The following is an 18,491-nucleotide window of genomic DNA, read 5'->3' as shown; positions in this document are numbered from 1 at the left end:
GTCTGTGGAGGCAATGAGAAGTTCTAGACTATGGATACATTTCTTTTTATTGTACTTTAGGTGAAGTTTTACAGAACAAACTAGTTTCTCATTAAACACTACACATATTGTTTTATGGCATTGCTTAACAACCCCACAACATGTCAACACTCTCCCTCTCAACATTAGGTTCCTTTTTTTCAACTTTCCTGTTCCCTCCTGCCTTCTAGTCCTCGTCCCTGGACTGGTGTGCCCCTTCTGTCTTGTTTTGTATTACGGGCCTGTCTAATCTTTGGCTGAGCGTGATCTTCAGGAGTGACTTCATTACCGAGCTAAAAGGGTGTCTGGGGGCCATACTCTGGGTGTTTCTTCAGTCTCTGTCAGACCAGTAAGCCTGGTCTTTTTTTGTGAGTTAGAATTTTGTTCTACATTTTCTTCCAGCTCTGTCTGGTACCCTCTCCATTGTGATTCCTGTCAGAGCAGTCAGTAGTGGTAGCCAGGCACCACCTAGTTGTATTGGACTGAGTCTGGTGGAAGCCGTGGTAGATGTGGTCTATTGGTCCTTTGCACTAATCTTTCCCTTTTATCTTTAGTTTTCTTCATTCTCCCATGCTCCCAAAGGGGTGAGGCCAGTGTTGTATCTTAGGTGGCCGCTCACAGGCTTTTAAGATACAGAACATTCTCTTTATAAACTATGTTATGCCAGCTGAGCTAGATGTTCCCTGAGACCATGGTCCCCACAGCCCTCAGCCCAGCAATTCTGTCCCTCAGGGTGTTTCGTTGTGTCTATGGAGCTTCCATGACCTTGCCTTGGACAAGTTGTGCTGGCTTTCCCAGTATTGTGTACTGTCTTACCCTTCAGCAAAGTTACCACTTATCTACTGTCTATTTAGTGTTTTTTCCATCCCCACCCCTCCCCTCCCTCATAACCATCAAAGATTGTTTCCTTTTGTGTGTAAATCTTTTCACGAGTTTTTACAGTATGGTCTCATACATTATTTGTTTTTTTGTGATTGGTTTATTTCACTCAGCATAATGCCTCCCAGATTCATCCATGTTGTGAGATGCTTCACAGATTCATTATTGTTCTTTATCATTTCATAGTATTCCAATGTGTGTATGTACCATACTTTGTTTATCCATTCATCTCTTGATGGGCATCTAGGTTGTTTCCATCTTTTTGCTATTGTGAACAACGCTGCAGTGAATATGGGAGTGCATATGTCTATTAGTGTGATGGCTCTTATTTCTCTAGGATATATTCCTAGGAGTCGGATTGCTCAATCATATGGTATGTCTATTTCTAGTTTTCTAAGGAACCGCCATATCATCTTCCAAAATGGTTGAATCATTTTGCATTCCCACCAGGATTGTGTAAGAGTTCCGATCTCCCCACAGGCTCTCCAACATTCGTTATTTCCTGTTTTTTTTTTTTTTTTTTTTTTGATTCTAGCCAGTAATGCCAGGGTGAGATGGTATCTTCTTGTGATTTTAATTTGCATTTCTCTAATGGCTAGTGATCGAGAGCATTTCTTCACGTCTGTTGGCCGCTTGAATGTCTTCTTTGGTGAAGTGTCTCTTCATTTCCTTTCCTCATGTTTTAATTAGATTATTTGCCTTTTTTGTTGTAGAGGCATTGGATTTTCTTATAGATTTCAGGGATCAGAACTTTGTCTGATTTGTAATAGCCCAATTTTTCTTCCCAGTCTGTAGGTTCTCTTTTTACTCTTTTGGTGAAGTCTTTAGATGAGCATAAGTGTTTAATTTTTAGAAGATCCCAGTTATCCAGCTTATCTTCTGGAGTTTGTGTGCTGTTGGTTATGGTTTGTATCCTGTTAATGCCGCATATTAGGGCCTCTGGTGTTGATTCTATTTTTTCTTTTATGAACTTTATTGTTTTGGGCTTTATATTTAGGTTTTTTATCCATTTTGAATTAGTTTTTGTATATGGTGTGAGATATAGGTCTGTTTCATCTTTTTGCAGATAGACATCCAGTTTTGCCAGCACTGTTCGTTAAAAAGACTGTCTTTTCTCCATTTGATGGACTTTGGACCCTTGTCAAAGATTAGGTGACCATAGGTGGATGGATTTACATCTGGGTTCTCAATTCTGTTCCATTTTGTCAATGTATCTGTCATTTTACCAGCACCAGGCTGTTTTGACTACCATAGCTGTATAGTAAGTTCTGAGGTCAGGTAGTGTGAGTCCTCCTACTTTATTCTTCTTCTTCAATAGTGCTTTACTTTTCGGGGCTTTTTCCATTTCCTTATAAAGTTAATGATTAGTTTTTCCATCTGTTTAAAGAATGTTGTTGTGTTGCTGGGTGAAAACCCCAGGTTTTGCTCGGCTTGACTTGTCACAGCCAATAAACAAGATGCCAAGGTGGGAGATCAGAAAGGCACCTTTATTTCATTGTACAAGGAAAGGAGCAATCAGGGCTGCTGTCTCCAAGACTGCTCACAGGCAGCTTGGGGAGGTGGGCTTTTATAGAGAGCAGACAAGGAAATGCAAATTCATCATGAATATTCTGGATTGGCCTTCACAGAGGCACTCATAGCTTGGGGATGACTATGCGTTTTCTTTAGACAAGGGTTCGATCCCCAGGGTGGAGGAAGTGGTTGATTTTCTTTCATTAGGATGTTAAGTCTCTACCCAGAGTTGGGTTGAGGCCATCTATGGCCTGTTCTGTGGTTATCTTGTCAAGGACAATTTTAGAAGAATGTGCAGCTTTTTCTTTTCCGTGTAGGAGGATAATCTAGAACAGATGTCTCTCAGAAGGATTGGGCTCTGAGGCTGCCTGCCTCAGTTGGCGTTTGGATCAGAATTGCATTGTATTTGTAAATCAGTTTGGGTAGAATTGTCATTTTCACAATGTTGAGTCTACCTATCCATGAGTATGATATATTTTTCCATAGCTCTCTTTTGGTTTCTTGCAGCAGTGTTTTGTAGTTTTCTTTGTATAGGTCTTTTACATCCCTGGTTAGATTTATTCCTAAGTATTTTATTTTTTTAGGGGCTATTATAAATTTTATTATAAATAGTGTTGTTTTCCTGATTTCCTTTTCATCATTCTCTTTATTGGTGTATAGGAATCCAACTGATTTTTGCATGTTTATCTTGTATCCTGCTAATCTGCTTAACCTTTCTATTAGTTCCAGTAGTTTTCTTATGGAGTCTTTTGGGTTTTCTATGTATAGTATCATCATCTGCAAATAGGGACAGTTTAACTTCTTTGTTACCAGTTTGGATGCCTTTTATTTCTTTTTCTTACTTTATTGCTCTAGCATGGACTTCCAGCACAATGTCAAATAGGAGTGGTGATAAAGGGCAGCCTTGTCTTGGTCCTGTTCTCAAGGGGAGTGTTTTCCTCCTCTCTCCTTTAAGAATGATGTTGGCCATGGTTTTATATAAAAATTAAAAAAAAATTTTTTAATAGATGCCCTTTATTATGTTGAGAAATTTCCCTTCTATACCTATTTTATTGAGAGTTTTTATCAGGAATGGGTGTTGGACTTTGTCAAATGTGTTTTCTGTGTCGATTGAGATGACCATGTGATTCTTCTCTTTTATTTTATTTATGTGGTGGATTATGTTGATTGATTTTCTAATATTGAACCATCCTTTCATACTTGGTATGAATCCTATTTGGTCATGATGTATTATTACTGTTATTATTTTTTATATGATGCTAATTCTATTGGCTAGAATTTTGTTGAGGATTTTTGCACCTATATTCATGATAGATTTTGGTCTGTAATTTTTCTTTTTTTGTGGTGTCTTTGCCTGGTTTTGGTATCACAGTTATGCTGGCTTCATAGAATGAATTCATAGGTGTATGGATACATTTTGAAGATGAAACTCACAAGACTGGTAATGGATTTTATGTGGGAAGAGAGATAAATTTCAAGAGCGGTGAAAAATAACTCCATGTGTTTGGCCTGAGAAACATAAAAACTAGAGCCACCAATAACACACAGGGAAGTGTGGGAGACAGACAGGGTAGTGGTGGAGGGGGAGGATCAGGAGTTCATTTCTTAATGGGAAAGGTCAAGGTTCCTCTTAGACATTCTAGTGGAGACAATGAGTTGGCCGTTGGACACATGAGTCTGGTGTTCAGGGCTGTGATCAGGCTGCAGATACAAATTTGAAATTCATAAGAAAACAATTAATTCTTTATTGCAGCTAAAAGTTGAAGTCTAGACTGATCTAGATCCTTTAAATGTTCTAGAGTAATCAAAATTCTTTATCTGCTACATGGCTGTTGGTTAATGACATCTGTGTTGTAATATTTACTACTTAATCTGTTTCCTTTTTATTAAAAAGTCTTTTTTTTTTTTTTTTTTGCTCACTTGCTGAAACTGAACACCAAGGTTTTGGAAACGTCGATAAGAAGAAGTGAGAGAAAACTGTTTCTATACATCACAATTTGTTTTCTATATGAGAAAACTGGTTGTGGGGCAGACTACTTACTTATTTTTAAAATCTCCAGAATGGTCCTTCTATTACATTAATGTTAAGAAAACATTCATTTATTACATCTACTAAAAAAAAAAAAACTTTTAGGTCAACATTAATCTAAATGCAGATAATAAATATCCTGGGAATGTAAACTAATGAGTTGAGTTGAGGCCACTTATTATTTTTGTTTCTCAGTGGAAAAGGAGAACTGTTGGCCATGTGTGAGAAGAACTAGTAATGAGAGCCATGCCTGGACTTTTTTTGGTATCTGATGAAATAGTTGCTGTTTGTTAGTTTCAGAAGTTGCTTGTTGGAAATGTGGAACAGAAGATGCTGCCTTTTCGAAGAGAAGCAATCCTGGGTACAGGCAATCCTATGTGAGGTCTTGGGTGTTAAAGAGAAGCTTGAAATTAGAAAGAGGGCCATTTTCCCTAACTCTGTTAAGAATGAAACCCACAACTCTGGTATGTCTGGGAGTGGCAGCTTTGAGACAATCTGGAGACAGCTCCCTTAGCAGGATCTGCCAAAACTCACGAGGAACACTATCCCAGGGGCATAAAGACAGTGCCCACCATCCAGTGGGAGCAGTACAGGACAGGTGAGAATGTGAGGGCCACATGGTAGTTGCATGTGAGGCACCTTCTTGAGGAGCCCAGAAATGTTCTGGAAATATTTTTCAGGAGAAGATTGATATCCAATAATTACAGTGACGGATGCTCACTGTTGCTGTGATTCTGCTCCCTGTAGTTTAGTTTATTGATACATGGCTCCATTCTTACCTCTGGCTTGGTAAAAGCTGAATATATACTTAATATTCTAGTTCCAACTAGAAACTGAGGTTCAGTGTATTTATCAGCTGTGTTCTTTGAAATGAGGATTCCTCCAATATGGTTTACTGTCTGTGGCTAAGTAGCTGTGTCACTTCATTTCTCTAAGCTGAGTGGACTGTATCTAGACTCTGTTTCATCTTCTGCCAGATCTGATTTTCCCTGCCCTCTGGCACAGTGGGAGAGATGGGTGGAAAGAGAACCTTCACAATCCCCTCCTACAAGTCGGGACAATCAAAAGTATCTCCTGATGTTGCCAAACATCCCTTTGCGGGGGATCACACCTGGTTAAGAACTCCTGATACAGAATCTATTACTTCATAGGCTGAAAGGGGAAATTATGTTCATATTTATATCTTGAGCAACCATTTTGAAGTCATCAACCAAAGGAAGACAAAAAAGACTTTGCCAAAAGGATAAAATAAGAGATCATATCTCCCCAAAATTATTAAATGGCACCAAGTACACTGTCAGCTCAGCTGATAAGGCATGCAATATACTGGTTATCTCCGTCTGTGTCTTATCCATGCCAGTCATGTATGTCACAGTTGACTAATCTATTTCCTTTTGCAGAAGCTCAACAGCCTAGAAACAGCAAACATCAAACGATTTTTGTCCACTCAAGAGGATCTGTGTCTCACTAAGCAGGACAATTGGCAGGAAGACCGCAGAACTGCACTGCAGAATCCTATTGGTTTTCATCTGTTTACTGATAAGAGTTTGCTTTGAGCACACTTCTGCCCGTGATATATTTTTAAAATAATTATTTTTCATGTCAGACGTCTTGATAGCTTTATGTTAATTGCTGAGATTTTTGTTTCATAGGGGAAAGGCATTAGTTAGAAAGTTCTGACAGAATCAGGGTTGTAACTAAGACCACGTCATTTTTTTTATATACAAAAAACAACCATATCATATAAAAAAAATGTCCATTAAATTCCCATCTCTTGTCTGATGCTTAAGGAAAAACTAAAAGTGTATATATTTCATGTATGTAGGGCATTCCCTATGAGTATAATGAAAACCTCTATGCCAAAAACTATTTTTAAGAATAGGTGAATGAGTTACTTATTTAAGTAATAGATGTAATTCGTTCTTTTAGTCCATTATGTTGACTCTTGATGGTAGTTGAACTTTGGTCCTGTTTTGCTGACTTTCTTCCATTGTACACCAAGGACTTCAAAAAGAAGAAAGGGAAATTGGTCAGCTTGATGTTTAAAAATAATTCTGAGACAATTCACTTAACACATATTTTTTTTTTAACTTCCCTTACTTACTATAATTTTTTCTAGACTTCCCAGCCTTTTTAGAAGTATTCCAGAAAAGAGTAGCTAGGGATTGGCATGTCTAGAAAATCCCAAAAGGGTTTTTCCAAACAGGAAAACATTTTTGTTTGTTTGTTTGAATTTGCCTTCTTGCTGTTTAACGAGGAACCAAAAAAAAAGAGGGAAGGCAACCTTCCTCTCCTCACAGGCAGGGTAGACGAGAAAGCAGAGAAGCAACATGAAGCGGATACTTTTACTGTTAGTGAAACTTTAGCAGATACTGAGGAGAATGGATTCCCATATATTTTGCAAAGCTAAATTTCTTTCTTTCTTTTAAGGTTTTCAATTTTTTAATTTTGAATTTCTTGGGGCAAGTAAAAGAATTTGTGAGAAAGGTTTTTCCTTTTTAATTAAAAAAAAAAGTGTTCAGTAGCAGTGGTCTGAAGGGGAGAAAAAAAAGGAAAGAAAACAAGAAAAGCCACAAAAGCCCAGCTGCTCTAAGTTCCTGTTCACTTCTGGTGTCGTTTGTGACGTAAGCGTGTTGCCTTTTGAATTTACATATTAGAAACGCTCATTTAGAGAGGCAGCTGGTTTTGGCATAATCTGCAGAATAAAATAGGATTCACAGAACTGTTATTCAAAAAGATAGATACTGAGAGCTGTATTTCTTATTTAAATGAACGTTAGCTATAACAGGAAAAAGAAAAAAAGTGTATTTTATGGTGGGTTTTTTTTTAACTTCTGATTTAAAAAAAATTTTTTTAATTTTTTTTTCAACTTCTGATTTAAAATTTGAACTAGATTTCATAAATAATTATTGGAATCTGAGAACGAGTGAAACATCAGACCCTGGGTGGCTGAGAGTTTGGGGTCTCACTGCACAACAGAGGGAAGCTGGAAGAGGGAGCCCTGTTTTGCTTTGGGTGACTTCCAGGAGCCCTGAGTCCTATTATTTTGTTTACCTCCAACCACACCTCTGGGATGGGATTTTAGAGTACCACAGCCTCTACAATTCAGAGCCCTGGTGGCACAGTGGTTAAGAGCTTGGCTGCTAATCAAAAGGTGGGCAGTTCGAATCCAGCAGCCTGTCCTGGGGCAGTTCTACTGTGTCCTATAGGGTCACTGTAAGTCAGAGTCAACTTGATGGCAACAGGTTTGGTTTTTGTTTTTTTTTATAATTGAAGGAGTCCTGGTTGTGCAGTGGTTAAGGGCTAGCCTGCTTACCCAAAAGTCGGCAGTTCGAACCCACCAGCCACTCCCTGCAGAAAGATGTGGCAGTCTACTTCCGTAAAGATTAAACCCCAGAAACCAAATGCACTGCCTGTCAAGTAGATTTCAACTGAAGGACAGAGTAGAACTGCCCCATAGGATTTCCAAGGCTGTCATCTTTGCCAAAGCAGAATGCCACATCTTTCTTCCACAGAGCAGCTGGTGAGTTCAAACCACCAACCTTTTGGTTAGTAGCCTAGCACTTAACAACTACACCACCAGGACTCCCTCCGTAAAGAAGAGAGCCTAGGAAACCCTATGTGGCAGTTCTACTCTGTCCTGAGGCTACCAAGTTCTTTATCAGCATGCCCCACAGCAGACCTTCCCTGCCTGAGTGTGTATTTTGTTGTTAGGGTATCCAAGCCTCTCCCTGGGCTAAAACTTCTTTAAAGGCTGAGACTAGATATCTCCACCCAGGACTTAATTTAGGGCAATAAAGGATAATTCATCTATTAAAAACACTCATGCCATTACTTTAAGCTGGGAGATTACATTTCAAGGGTATGGCAATGATTTCTAGCTGCAATAATTTCATAGCATTAGACCATTGTATGTCATATACTACTAGCACTGTTCATAATATTTAGACCATTTGGACCATTCCATAGCAACATAGGAACACCTCCAGTGGTAGGTGTTCCTCCAGTTAGGCATCAAGAATTGTAGGAATTCCTTGAGAAAAGGAAGTGCTTTACACAGCACAGTGTCTGAAATATTTCTTTTATGGTAGCATATGTGGGAACCTAGAGCAGAAACATATCTCATGATTTTATATTCATAGCTCATAGAGTTTCTAGAAATGTTGCCCTTTGCACTTTTAGTGTCCCGGTTATTTTTTATAAGCCATCGAGAAAATCCTCTTCTTCAATATTGAAATTCGCTGTTAAAATTTTATCACTTTATTGCTTATCATTTTTATTTACCAGAGTGGAAAAACAGATTATCATCTAAAATGCTTTGCTTCACTACAAAGTTAAAGTTGGGTTGCTTTTTTTTTTTAAGTGAATAAAAATATTAATGGAGATTACAGAAATGCAGTTTCCTTCCAAAATCTACTTCTCTTTCCATTTAAAAAAAACAAAAAAAACCTTGCTGTTGAGTGGATTCTGACTCACAGCAACTCTATAGGACAAAGTAGAACTGCTTCACAGAGTTTCCAAGGAGCAGCTGGTGGATTCTAACTGCTGAACTTTCAGTTAGCAGTGGTAACTCTGAACCACTATGCCACCAGGGCTCCATTTCTTTCCATATGCTTCTGGGATTCACAAGCAAAAAAGAAAAAAAAAAAATTTCATTTTTTAATTTTGGCTTGCTTTTGAACCAGACAACAAAAACTTACTTTGATACAATATTCATTTGTATTAACGTGGGTCTCCTACACTACCCAGATCAGAGGTTTAAATAAACGGTGTTGACTGCTTCCCTAGTTACTGTTAATAGCATCACTCCCCCCATCTCTATTTCATCTTCTTTTTCATCATCCTTGTGTATATATCACTGTCTTAGTCAGGGTTCTCTAGAGAAACAGAATATATATATATATATATATATATATATATATATATATATATATATATATATATATATATATGGAAACCCTGGTGGCATAGTGGTTAAGAGCTACAGCTGCTAACCAAAAAGTCGGCAGTTTGAATCCACCAGGCACCCCTTAGAAGCCCTATGGGGCAGTTCTACTCTGTCCTATAGGGTCGCTATGAGTCGGAATCAACTCGACAGCAACAGGTTTTATATATACATGTATATACAGAGAGAGAGAATATATATATTCTGCATAGAGAGAGAGAGAAATTGATTTTTTTTTTTTTAATTAAAAATTGGCTCAAAGATTGTGAGACTGGCAAGTCCAAAATCTGTAGGTTAGTAGACAGGCTGGAAATTCCAGCAATTGTGTGTCCCAAAGTCTGTAGGTGAGGTGACAAGCTAGATACTCTATCAGTCTTGTATCCCAAAATTAGAAGTTCCACCAGTGGGGGGAACAAGAGGAATTCTGGCAAGATGTCTATTTATAGTCTTGGAAACAGAACGGTCCCTCAAGGAGCCTCCCTTTTTGCTCTTAAGGCCTGCAACTGACTGACTAAGGCTCACTCACATTGTGAAAGGCAATCAGCTTTATTTAAGACCAACTGATTTAATCACATTTTAAGTACTTCAAAGCAACATCTAGACTACTTTTTGACCAAACACTGGGCACTGTAGCCTAGACAAGTTAACACCATCACAGTCCCTATTTTCTCTCTATATTTCACTCAAAATATCTTTATTTACAGGCACTTCTTTTATCCAGAATATTATCACCTCACAAAGGATTATCATAAGTCTACCATTTTACCTCTTTTAAAATATTTCATGAAGCACTTTATAAAATACCCAATAGTTTATATATTCATCACATTTGGTCCCAAAACAAACATGTGTGTCAGGCAAGGCAACCATTATCCCAGATTTACAAATAAGGAAAAGGGCCTTTGAAGAATAAATTACTTTCTCAAGGTCATAAAGCTAGCAAGTGGCAGAGCTGAAACTTGAACCCAAGGCTTTTGGGTCTAAATTTCAGGTCCCCAAAATTAACTCTGCCTTTCAAAAGGTCAAATAACAATAGCCCCACAATAAAACTCACTAAATACTTCAACAGGTCCCTATTTCTTTGAGATTTGTAGGAGTTAAAACCAGAAATGGTCTTCCAGATTATGTAATTTAACAGCCCTCACTTTATACTTTTGCCTTGGTTATCTAGTGCTGCCATAACAGAAATACCACAAGTGGATGGCTTTAGCAAAGAGAAATTTATTCTTTCACGGTCTAGAAGGCTAGAAGTCTGAATTCAGGGCATCAGCTCCAGCAGAAGGCTTTCTCTCTCTCTTGGCTCTAGGGGAAGGTCCTTGTCATCAATGTTCCCCTGTCAAGGAACTTCTCAGCCCAGGGACCCCAGGGCCAAAGGATGTGCTATTCTCCTGGCTCTCGTTATTTGGTGGTATGGGATCCTCATGTCTCTCTGATCACTTCTCTCTTTTATGTCTCAAAAGAGTATGACTTAAGATACAACCTAATCCTGTAGATTGAGTCCTGCCTTATTAACGTTAACTGCCACTAATCCTGCCTCCTTAATATCACAGATGCAGAATTCACAACACATAAGAAAATCACGTCAGATGACAAAATGATGACAATCACACAATACTGGGAATCATGGCCTAGCCAAGTTGAGATACATTTTAGGGGGACACAATTCAATCCATCACAACATTGGAGCTCCAGAAACCCAGTGACTGTGCGACATAGGCAATATTACAAAATTAATGATAGAATATCGATCAGGACTTGAATCTACTGACTCTCAGACACAGCATTTTCTTCTGCAATGTTCTGCTTTACTACCATGAATTCCTAAGCCTGGCATTTTAGCCTTCCATAATATGTGCCAATAACATGACCAACTTTAATTTCTACCGGTCCTGAAGATGGGCTTCTAGTAAAGACAGGTTATACTTCCCATTTTCAACAATGAGACCACACTAATCTGGACATAAATTCACATTGCTCACCGAGCCTGGAATACTCCTTTCTGTCCTTGCATTCTTTCCAAATTCAAGCCTTAATCAAATTCCAACCCCTTCCACATTAAAAAAAAAATTTTTTTTTTTTTAATGTGGAAGGGGTTGGAATTTTTTTTTTTTTTTTCCACATAGCCCTTGCTGGCTTCCCTGGCCTTCAGGAAACCTCTATTCTTTGAGTTCTCACGGCACTTATAGCTTCTAAAGCACAACTTAACACCCCAAAACATCTTGAGGTTAGTGGCAGGTCTGTTTTAGGTTTCTGTATGTCCACACTGCCTCCATCACAATCCCGTATCACCTTCCCGCCAATGCTCACAGTTTTCTCCTCAAGGAGGATAGCTGATAGATGAAAAGCTATTTCTTCTTTCCAGAACAGTAGTACCGTAAGGCAATCTTCCAACCTCCATATATTTAACCATCTAGAAAATTCCTCATCAGCTTTTAGCTCAGTTAAAATGCTGCTTCTTCCATGAAGCCCCTGTTGATAAGTGATTGGGAGAGCCTTCTTCTTGTTTCTACTGCATTTTGGACACTGCTCATTTAGATCAATTGTCTTTTTACATTGATATTGTCTGCATGCCTGTTTCCCCACTAAATATTCTTCATTGGAGACACACTCATCTGTTCTTCCACTAAACTGAGAATGGTGCCCAGCACAAAAGAAGCAGTCAATAAATATTTTTAAAACGAATCAGAAAATTAAACATTTATGCCCATAACAATGAAGATATCCTGTATTATTTTAAGCTTATGAAATAAACACAGAGTTAGAAAATCAGAGGAAAAATATTTACCATGGAAGCAGGCTTTGGAGTATCATAGGCCTACAGCTAAGTCATATAAAAAAAGTATTATTTTTTTTTTATGTGACTTATAAAAAAATATAAAACAAGGTTGGAGAAAGATTAAGTGGCATTTTGTTTAGAAAATGTTCTTTCAGGAATCTGTGCCTCGCAATTAAAGGTGAGGTCTTGGCTTCAACTCTTCTTTTCTAGAGCTAGGGTCACTTAAACCTACATCAGGATTGTACTGAACAACTTAACATATTTTTACACAAATAACATGGGCCTTCTGTGTTTATTTGCCAGCCAGGTCCTCCCCTGACTCATCTGGCCTGCACCCACCCCGCCACCCCATGAGGTCACCCTCACAAGCGCCACCATGCCAATCCTCTTCTACATGTTGATGTAAAAAAAAAAAAATTAGTACAGTGTGCTTATGAAAATATCTGTCAGGGAGACAGCCTGGCTGGCAAACAAACACAGGCTGTGCAAGTAATTTGTGTAAAAACACGGTACTATTGCCTTAGCCCACCAAGCTCTCTTAAACCTGTATTTTTGCATTCGCTGCCCACTCTATCTAGAAGAATCCCCCCACCCACGCGCTCCCCCACTGGACAGCCTCACATTCGTCTTCCCACAGATAGCATCAGGATCATTTCGTACCAACACCTTAGAGTTAACTTATATATGCTCCCAAAGGCCTGTGTGCGCAATTCTATTACAGCGCTTAACCCATGAAACAAGAATTCTTTGTCTCTCTGTTAAGACTGGGAACTAAATAAGAGCATAGACTTTACCTATTTCATCTGTATTTTTAAAAGCCCAGCAATCTGGCACATTTTAGGAAAAAAAGTAATTGTACTCATACAATTAAAACATAGAGAAAGGGGGAAAAAGGGAGAGGGTTGGAAAGACATAAAGACACCTTGTTCTGGATTGCAATTTAATTATTGTTATATTATTGTAACATTATATGTTATATAAAATTATATATTATATTTTAAAAACTTGCTGCTGTTGAGTTGATTCTGACTCATAGTGATCCTTTAGGATGGGATAGAACTGCCCCACAGGATTTCCAGGGAGCAGCTGGCAGATTGCAACAGCAGACCTTGTGGTTAGCAGCCAAGCACTCAACCACTCCGCCGCCAGGGCTCCATATATTCTATTAATTAATATAATTAATTATTGTTCTGGATGCAATTTAATTTGTGTTGATTAGAAGATTTGGCAGCAAGCAGCAAAGTGAAAGTTGTCTTACTTCTGCTTGCAAGCAAGGCTGTGGAAACACGAGGTGTTTCTGGAGGCAAAGTTGCCGCATCTATTCTCTAGCCATCTCGAGCGTCAAGGGTCAACACTTAGATTGTTAACTGTGGGAATCCACTTTCTAGTTTCCTTAGTGGCGGAAGGCAGTGACAGTGGCAGCCAGGACAGCTTCTTAATTCCAGTGTTCTAATGCCTGCATGGAGGATCCCTTGTGGCTCAATGGTAAAGTGCTCAGCTGCTAACCAAAAAGTTGACGGTTTGAACCTACCTAGTGGCTCCTTGGGAGAAAGACCTGGGGATGGGCTTCTATAAAGATTACAGCCTAGAAAACCCTATGGGGCAGCTCTACTCTGTCACATGGGGTCACTATAAATTGAAAATCGACTCCATGGCACCTAACAACAGCAACATCACAGCTGCATCACACCTCCAGGAATTCTTCCTAACTTGTGGCTCCAGTGCGGATTCAGAGGTACCAGGAGCTTCCCAGAGGAGTCAATCTGTAGCTCGCTCCTAGAGGCCTAGCCTAGAAGTCTCTCCCGCATCCCTTCCAATAACTGCATGAGCACATCCCATTTGCTTAAGATACTTCAAGTGGTTCTGTTTCCTATAGTACATCCTGATGAACACAGTAAGAGGGAACGAGAGAGAGAGAGAGATCTTTTTTCTTTTTCTCCTCTTGGTAGATCCACTGATATCTAATCAAATCATAAGAATACAATTTACTTTTTTTTCTAAAAACTTTATATTGGTTCATTTTAAATTATAAAGATTATTAAATGCCATAATAAATTGCTATGATTAAGAAAGCACATTTTCTATGTGAGTTTTATCAGGGGAAATGTTTTCCTCTTTCTAGGATATTTTTCCTAAAGTCTGGCAGACTAGGTAAATACTTAAAGTACGCCTCAGTATTACAAGCCAATCCCAAAATGTGTTAGAAATTTCTAGTCTATGTATAGTATAACTACTTATTTTTAAAAAAATCTACTTGCCATCGAGTCACCTACAACTCTGGTGACCCCATGTGTCATGGATTTAATTGTGTCCTCCAAAAATATGTGTCAACTTGGTTAGGCCATAATTCCTAGTATTGTGTGGTTGTCCTCCATTTTGTGATTATAATTTTATGTAAAAGAGGATTAGGGTGGAATTGTAACACCCTTACCCAGGTCACATCCCTGAACTAATGTGAAGGGAGTTTCCCTGGGGTGTGCCCTCTACCACCTTTTATCTTAGATAGAAGGAAAAGGAAGCAAGTAGAGAGTTGGGGACCTCATATCACCAAGAAAGCAGTGACAGGAGCAGAGCATGTGCTTTGGACCTGGGTTCCCTGCTCAGAGAAGCTCTTAATCCGGGGGAACACTGATGAGGAAGAAGGACTACACAGAGAGAAAGTCTTCTTCTGGAGATGACATCCTAAATTTGGACTTTTGCCTGCTTTACTGTGAGGAAATAAACTTCTCTTTGTTAAAGCCATCCACTTGTGGTATTTCTGTTACAGCAGCACTAGATGACTAATACAGAATTCCATGTGTATCAGTGTAGAATTGCGCTTCACAGGATTTTCATTAGCTGATTTTGCCGAAGTAGATCACCTGGCCTTTATTCTGAGGGGTCAACCTCCAACCTTCCATTAGCAGCCTAGCACTTTAGTTGTTTGCACCACCTAAGGACTACAATAAATACTTATAGTTTCAGGTTAAATGAATGAACAACAGCCTCCAAAATGGGTCTTTCCAGCTATGATTTAATGTAGGGCATACAAACTGCTACATAAACTGACCCTAATAGAGTCACTTTGCCAAATGGTAGCAAAAAGAAATTCCCGTTGGTGGTTTAAAAGGGAAATGGCCAAGAGTAGAGCCAGACTGTAAGAGATCCATTCTTCCTTGGGCCTTTGATCAAACGGAAATATTTCAGAGGTGCTTGAATTCTTTGAAACACATGTACAGTACACAGTTCATTACTATCCTTATTTCATGTAACTGTGAAGTTTTGCGTTTGCAGGAAATGAATGATTAGTCAAAAACACTCCAAGCCCCATTACTGAGGTTCAGTTCTCTTGAGGGTATAAAAACTTGTTTAAGAGAGCAGTATAGGTATTTTAAGCTATACTTGTAAATGTGTCTGACCTGGAAGACAGAAATCGCTGACGGGTGTGGTTCTAGGTTAAGCTTTAAGAATGTTTGAGAAATTCCCCTGTTGACTAAGATCAACTCACTGCATCTCCTGAGAGTTATTCTCCGGACATCCCCTTTGAACTTTTTTTTTCCCCTCCAAAGGAGTTCATGCAAGGAACTGTGTGATTCATTGAATGTTCTTTCCTGAAAAGAAAGCACCTCCATGGACAACTTGAAAATTTCCAGTAACAATAAACTTGTTGCCATTTTTCTCACATTATTCTAAATAATTTCTAATGAGGAACCTATGAAAAATGTGAACAACCAGGAATGGGGAACTATGGCCTGGGAATCAATAAATCTGATTTAATCCACACTTTGTTAACTCTCTTTGTTAAGCCTGGAAAATTTTCTCCATTTCTAAGAGAAAATGATAACATTTTTCTGCTGCTAACTTCATAAAGAAAAAAAAAAAAAAAAAACTGTTACCGTTCAGTTGATTCTGACTCATAGCAACCCTATAAGTCAGAGTAGAACTGTCTCAACAAGTTTCCAAGGCTGGAAAATTTTTAGAGAAGCAGACAAATCTTTCCTCATGGGTTGGATGGTGGGTTTGAACCACTGACCTTTCAGTTAGCAGCCGAGTGTTTAACCACTGCACCACCAGACTAGCATACATCTATAACATCTATACCAAAGTATGTGAAGTCTTTGGACTGGAGATTAATATTTGTGGCTACACTGTAATAGTAATTATTTGAATAATAATATTATAAAAATCTATTCATTTATAATTTTACAATAGGAAAAGGAATTGTAGACTTTCAGAACTGCAAATATTATTTCCAAAAGTGTGAATTGTTCTTTTATTTCATGAGACTTTAAGTTAGCATCTCTGTTACTGAGGAAATTTTCTGTACCAAGAAATGTATTTAACATGACTGATGGGATTGTCCCCACTTTTTAAGAATCTTTCACTGAGACTGCTAACGTTACTTCATCCCTGCCACTTCCTCTTTTTTAAAGTAACAGCAATTTGAAGAAAAGATGCATGCACAAAAAATATGATATGGCCGTCCAAAATAGGGAGGCCGCAAAGCATAAGGTAAGCCGAAGCTGATCCTTTTCTGGATGCAATTCCTACCAGAAGCCGTATTTGGGGTTTACCTTAAAATCAGGACCTGAGATGGTAGCCAAAGCATAAATGTGAACACCAGAAGAGATGGCTGACTGCAGAGGGACCTGTGTCGGGGGATTGCCAGACAGGCTCAGAGTAACTGAGTTATTGAGTAAGCAGCAGAAGAACGCTGAATCACTCTCCAGCAAGCATGTTAACTGGTTTTAACATTTCAAGGTGCCTTCCAATGGATCCAGCAATGAATGGTTGCCATGCTCCATTTAATTAACATCACAGAGACTTTTCATTAATCTCTGAAAAGCTCATCTCCATAAACCTCTGCACAGTCTTCCAAAAATTGTTAGTCTTTTGAAGTAGATGCTGATGTTTGTTTAGTTAATTGTGTCTTCTGTTTTTCATGTGGTCCGTGCTAGCACTACAGCCCTCATAGTGATTGGAAAATGTTGGCAAATACTGTACAAGTTCACTTTCATCCTCAATTTTCTTGAGTAACAGAAATAAGTACTTAATGTTTCTTTAAACATGAACTTTTGTAGCTTATTGCTGCTGAAAGGGTTTTGTTGCAAAATTTAAAAAAAAATATGGTTATATTTTATACATTATGATAAACAACAAATCAAATACTTTTGCAAGAGCATTCAGGCTACTTTCAATACATTCTTTGGGAGGTGTACTCAACCTTCATTTCTTGGCCTTGCATCATGTACAACTAGCCTACCACTTCCCATGCTTCGCAGTGACTCCGACAATGCGAGTTCTTGCAGCTTCTTGCATTTCACAAATCATGACATAGACTAGAACAGAGCACGATGTTACGACCAGGAGAAAAAGCTTTGAATACATCTCTTATCACTATCCAAAATTATAAGGTGTCTCTAGTTGTGTGTGTTCCATTACATCTGAAAAGTTGTAGGAAAAGACAGATGTGTCATTACTCATTGCTTTTCAAATTTAACCATACATTAAATACACTCTGTTCAGCACTTTGCCAATTACACAGTACTAGATAAGAAGGAAACACTGGTGGTGTAGTGGTTAAGTGCTATGGCTGCTAACCAAAAGGTCGGCAGTTCAAATATGCCAGGCGCTCCTTGGAAACTCCATTGGGCAGTTCTACCCTGTCCTATAGAGTTGCTATGAGTTGGAATCGACTCGATGGCAATGGGTTTTTTTTTTTTTTTTAGCTAAGAAGATGAAAATACAAACTAAAAAGGTTCACCAACACATTCCATTTTATTTTAATGCAAGAATTAATAAGAGTATTTTATTTAAAAATGAAAAAATCTGGAACAAATACTAAACCAGAAAGGATGATTGGACAAAAACATAAAACTGAATGAACTGTCTTAAGCAAACCAATAAAGAATGTAAAAAAAAAAAAATTAATATGGAAGCAAAATCACAAATGAAGCAAATATAAAAAGTAGGCAATTAGAACTCTAATTTTACTTTTAAAATATTTACGGTTTTAAAACAATACTAGAATATTTCATAAACAGGAAATTTTGAAGAATGAGTAAGGAAGAATGAAGAATTAATACCTTTGAATTACGGACTTGGCGAAGAATATTGAATATACCATGGACTGCCAGAAGAATGAACACATCTGTCCTGGACGAAGTACAGCCAGAATGCTCCTTAGAAACAAAGATGATGAGACTTTGTGATACGTACTTTGGACATACATTAACAGGAGGGACCAGTCTCTGGAGAAGGACATAAGGACATCATGCTTGGTAAAGTAGAGGGTCAGCAAAAGAGAGGGAGATCCTTCACAAGATGGATTGACACCGTGGCTGCAATAATGG

The sequence above is a fragment of the Loxodonta africana genome, chromosome 25, assembly GCF_030014295.1.
Source record: "Loxodonta africana isolate mLoxAfr1 chromosome 25, mLoxAfr1.hap2, whole genome shotgun sequence".
In the NCBI taxonomy this organism is placed as follows: domain Eukaryota; kingdom Metazoa; phylum Chordata; class Mammalia; order Proboscidea; family Elephantidae; genus Loxodonta; species Loxodonta africana.
The sequence above is the reverse complement of the archived record's forward strand: the minus strand, read 5'-3'. Positions refer to the sequence as shown.